The sequence below is a fragment of the Lactuca serriola genome, chromosome 6 (genome assembly GCF_051521515.1).
Source record: "Lactuca serriola cultivar US96UC23 chromosome 6, Lser_US96UC23_V15, whole genome shotgun sequence".
Taxonomy (NCBI): domain Eukaryota; kingdom Viridiplantae; phylum Streptophyta; class Magnoliopsida; order Asterales; family Asteraceae; genus Lactuca; species Lactuca serriola.
This window is the reverse complement of record NC_136413.1, coordinates 194646595-194652594: the sequence shown is the minus strand read 5'-3', so window position 1 is coordinate 194652594 and position 6000 is coordinate 194646595.

Below are 6000 nucleotides of genomic sequence, written 5' to 3'. Positions count from 1 at the left end.
ACTTCATCCCTAGGACGTGTGCACACACCGACTTTCCCTCTTCATGTTTATTTGCCAAAAGGGCTTGAGTGAGCTTGAACCTTTCAAGCCTTCGAACTTGTGGGTTAGGGAGAATAATTGGAGGAGGTGGAGGAAGTGAAGCATGATCTCTTGTTCCTCAATCGAATCGTGGAATATCATCTTCATGTGGAATGCTTGTTCCACGGGATTTGGGAAGACCATAGTTATCGTACTTTGACATCTACAAAACGGGAGAAAACGAATTCAAGTTAGTTGATTGACTGAGTCCTTAGTAAATCACCCAAATGAGATACTAAGGCTAGGACCCAACACAGTACGCTACAACCTAGAAAAGGGATGTCGTAATCTAGTTGCAGAATATTTGAAGGTAAGTGAATGACGATTCACTAATTTCCACCATGAAAAACGAAAAAGAAATTTAAGTTTTAAATCTATGAAAACTCCTAGATCCTTTGAGATTCATTGAAAATTTCAATGGCATGTTTAAATCTCGATATGCCCCTCTAGTTTGTGACTGGGATGCCGAGGATCACAAAGCGGGAGTGAATAATCATGCAAACTTACATGGTGCCCTCACATGTTACGGTTACCTATTCGATGTGCCGGTAAACCACACACGCTCCACCAAACTATGACAAACATTGAGTCACCCTTTGCTACCTTTTCTTAGAACCATTTAGTGTGCCGGTTAACCACACACGCTCCACTAACGTCTTTGCAAGGGCACAAAGTGTGATTTCATGGAAATGCATCAATTCACTTTTGCCTAAGTAACTAAGATTGGGAATTTGTAAAACATTTAGTTACCTTTTGTACTTCATTATAATTATAATGGAAGGTTTCGTCCTATCCTACCCGTTCGGCTAACGACCCTCCACTAGTCAAGAGTGCGGTGGGTAAGAGTGGATACCCATTCAATCTCCATTTTATAGGCAATTTCCTTAAACACCCCTTATAGACCAACTTCGTGAATGAGGCCTACTAACGGTAAAACTGACATTTAGTCATACATATATATAATGTTAGACTTTTAATGTTATATATATAGTATAGGGTGCATTTTACACTTTTAAAATACTAGGTGGTCAAATTTAACAATTATACTTTTAATTCAATTAAATTGTAAACCAAAACTTTTATGGATTTATTAAACCTATTTTAATTATACACCTTAATTAATTAATGAAACCATAAGGGTGTGATTTGAATCTTTTCAAAACATGACTAGGGTTTTAGAATTTAACATTCCTAAATTAAACCTTTTAATCAACTTTTAAATTCCAAAACTTGAGGGCAAGTTTTGAAACATTTCAAAACATTTAGGTTTAGAATTTAAATATACATCAAAATTAAACTTTTAATCAAAATTTAAATTCCAAAACTTAAGGGCAAGTTTTGAAACCTTTTTCAAAACATTAGGGTTTCAACTATTTAAATTTCAAAACTAAACTTTTGAGTTTAAATTTAAACTATAAAACTTAAAGGGGAAAATTGAAACTTTTCATAACTCAAGGATCAAATAACAAATAATATAAATTAAACAATTAATTTCATCATTATCTATATTTGACCTAATTTAAATTTCTTGCAAAATAAGTTACCAATTGATACAAATAATCCAATCTTTATCATATAAGGAAGTTATTATCTAATCAATTGGTAATTATCTTTTGTTTTTGGCAAGGATATTCATTAATAAACAATAAAATTCGTATTTTATAGGTTTAAAACGAATATGGTAATTATCCTTAAGCAAAACAGCAACAAAATCCAAGATTTCCTCTGTTTGACGCTCCGACTCGCCGAGTCACACATTGGAACTCGCCGAGTAGGGCTGACTCGCCGAGTCCAGGTAGTGATTCGCCGAGTTAGGTCGAACAGAAGGCCAGAAAACGATTTTCAGCAACACAATGTATCAATACAATAGAAACCAATCTAGGCTCTGATACCACTGATGGGTTTTGAACATAAGAACATCCTATGTTCTCACACAAACCCTAAAGCTTGGATCTAGGTTTCTTTATTGTACATGCAATTTATCCAAGACTATAAACCCTAGATCTAGCATATGATAATCAATACAACATATAATTAGGGTTTAGATCATACCTTGATTGTTATGTAGCAATAACAATCTCAAATCCTCCTTGTATTGACTTTAGAAAGCTTAGAGTCACAAATGTCACTCCTCTAATGGTTCACAAACACCAAGAGCAAGAGGATGAAGAAGAGAAGAGAATGAGGCTCTCAAAAACGTGTGGAAAACCTAAGGATCTTGTTCACCATGTTTTTGGGGCATAAGGGTTCTATATATAGTGAGGCTATTAGGGTTTCCCCATAGAATTCGTCCAACCTTATAATATAAGGCAATCCATGTCCCAATTGCAATTATCTTATAATTACAATTCCAGTCCCTTAAGTTTAATTAATCTCTTTTAGTCACAAACTTAATTCTTATTAATTCTTGACTAATATTAATTAAACAATATGATTTCTCCTTTAATATATTATTCTCATAATATATTAATAAATTATATTTAATCCTTTCTCTTCATAATTCATCCTATCAAGTTGCTTTGGTGAAGGCAACCCAAAAGGATCATGCACCATCGGGTCAAGTACATACCAAAAGAGTTATGGACTTTGACACTAATCCAACAGGATCAACCTAACAATGTTTCCTTTGGTTCCTAAATCACATACATATAAAGTGACTCGCCGACCAGCTCATAAGCTTAAACACAAATACCTAGGCCAATCAGCCTCGGGCTGGAATACCAAGCATGCCCACGATGGGTCTATGCGTCAAATCCTGATGTCACCAAATCCAAGGCTAAAAGTGATTGCTACATGATCAACGGTAGACTTCTATCTCAAACGGCCTTAAGCAATCCATTTCTTCCCCAATATCGTAACTGTAGTGACGTTCCTACAGTCTTATTACTGGCTCAACCAGATCTAATCAATCCGGGTAATTTCTGAAATCCACTCTGTAGATTTCCATATCCTCACTGCTGCACCCGAACTGGTGGGTACTACTATACTTTCAACGTTCTAACAACACGCTCATACCATCTACCAACTTAGTGAATGCTACGACTACACCCACAGTCTCACGACACTCTATCACTATCTGACCGCTAGTGAATGCTACGGCTACCCCGCAGTCTTACAACAATTTCCATGCTAACTGATCGCTAGTGAATGCTACGGCTACCTCCGCAGTATTACAACACTTTCCAACCGGGTCGAACACGCACTCGACCTAACACACAACTGAACTTATTTCATGGCTAAAATTCCAACCTAATTTCCCAAATTCTACTATCAAGCACTGAGAAGACGCGATTCCCATGCTGGGGAGTTTTACCTAACTCCCAACTCACACAAACCTCAAAGCTAACAGTCACTTGGGTGGTCTTCCTTCCTGACCACGATGCGAAACATATCCCATTTTCAAACCGCTCATTCTTACGAATCCCGCGATAATTCTCCCCCACTTAGATTCGACTAAGTCTTCACAATACATGAAAGTTTGAGAATTCTCAATCCTTCTTACTTTCTAACGATCGATCTGATGACAACCAGACCCTTCCAACTAGTATTCCTTTACTAGCGAACCCCTGAATGGTCACACGCTTCTAATAACTAGATGAACACTTCTTGAATCCTAGGGAAACCAACAGTCCCGAATGCTCGAATTATCCCACACCCAAATGTGACACCCAATTTTTTTTGCAAAAGTTTTAAACTTTTAAAACCCATCTTAAATTAAATTAAAACAACTGAAATAGTCATAACATAATCCATCAACTTAATAATCATATAAAATAAGTGCGGAAGTAATAATAATAATAAGGTCCCAACAAAATAACTAGTAGCGATGTCCCGATGCTCCATGTCAAGCCTTAGCCTCTTTAATCTTAACACTTGAAAAGTTATAAGGGAAAAACGTAAGCACGAAGCTTAGTGAATTCAAACACAAACATTGTACTAACATTCATATTTACTAGCCCTAATCCATTTTCTAATTATAATGATAAAGGCAAAGAACGAATCAATGTCTATATTACGAGAAGGACTTGTAGGTTTGAACCGTACCGGGAAGATCCCGTATCATTTGGCCCTAATCACCGCACCTCACGAAGAGTATTACGTTGGTGATCTTACCTACCCACCTCACCGGTAAATCCGTATCCTTTGGTGGTGTCCCCATATCCATAATTAGTTACATACAGTGCACATGTACGAATTAAAACAATACTTATATAGCATGCTTTTATAATAAATTTAAATAATCACACACGAGCTAACTAGCAAACACAATCATCAATACAACGGTGTGAGAGAACTCACCTTGAGTGAGTATTAAGGATGGATAACAATCAAATAATTCTACCAAGCTTGAGCAAACTTCAAAACCTCACCTAAGAAGGACTAAAGGTTAGAAAGGAGAAGTAACGAAGCTATGAGTTGAGAAAAGAGTAATCACAGCAAGGTCTCTAAAACAGACCTGCTGTTCAAAACGGATTTACTCCAAAATCTAAAACAGAAACATAGCTTTAACTAAATTTTATAGGAAACTATGATTGCTCTGGATTCCACAACTATAAAGAACTCATTCTAACTCCAAAAGATGAATTAAATATGAATTTTACAAAATGGTGTATCAATTCTGTCTCCAACAATACAGTCAAGTGATGTTGGCCAATTCTACCCAACTTGTGAGTAGAATTAGTCCAAAAGAAAATTAAGAGAAGTAAAGGACATACAAGTGAAAGTCTCAGAGTTGGAATTGAATGAAAAGAATCTCTCAAACTCCATACATAAAATTCACATTGTGGACAATCACAGCACTAGTAAAAGCTGGTGACTGCCCACTGACCTGGAGTGTGGATCCATTATACCCAATTTATAATTGGAAATAACACCCCATATTCTCCAGATCTTAAATTCATAATATAAGGAACATATAGAAACTTGGAATCACTCTGGATCCTTTTCCAAGCCTTAGAAATGATGAAAACAAAATGAAATATCAGAACAGACCCGGATCAGACCTAACAGCAAAGATTCCATTCTTTCACATAGATAAAGCCCTTATCAGTGAGGTTGGCCTTGTTAATAAAGTTAGCCAACTCAATTTGTGAACTTTTGGAACTGGTTTGGGGTCGGTTGGAGTTCTAGAGCTCCAGATATGATTTTTACAAAATGACTACAGATCTGATGGAAAACAGAATCGTAGCCACCCGTGATTCCTTTTTGGCTTATCCATCCTTCTCCTTTTGAAACACATTTTAAGATGTGTTCATCATCCCAATTCAGTCCCCATGATAATGGTGGTACTAAAAAGGGTTAGGGATCATTAGGATTTCATTTAGCCACAAGGATGTAATAATAATCAACATGAAAATAAACATAAGCACATAAAATCATCATTCTCCCTTTTAGGGTTTCCATGATCTTTTGCCACATGTAATCCCCTAGATCCATCATCCACCATATATGGGGTGCAGATAGGATCTTGAGATGATGTATAACATACAATTACAATAAAATAAGAAGGAGAAGAGGTGAAGATGAAATCATAAAACTAGAACAAGGTTATGAATCAAGTCGTAAGAAAGGATAAGGAGGTTCATACCAATACGAATCAAGGCTGGAAATGAACAAGAATTAAGCTCCAAATAGCCCCTTGGCTGCTCTTGATCCCCAAAGAGAGAGAGAGAGGGACGATTTTTGAGAGAGAGGGAGGGTTTAGAGTGTTTTCCTTGTGTGTGTTCCAAATTATTCAATTTACACATTAAGTACTATTAACTAGATGGACTTTGCAAATAGGCCCATAGCCCATGGACTTCAATAAAAGGAGTTTACAAGATGATCAAAAGAGTCCAATAACATAAGAAATCAGACATTGGTTAAATAAATTAACCCAAGGTTACAAGGATAATTAAATTAAATAACCAAACGTACCGAGAA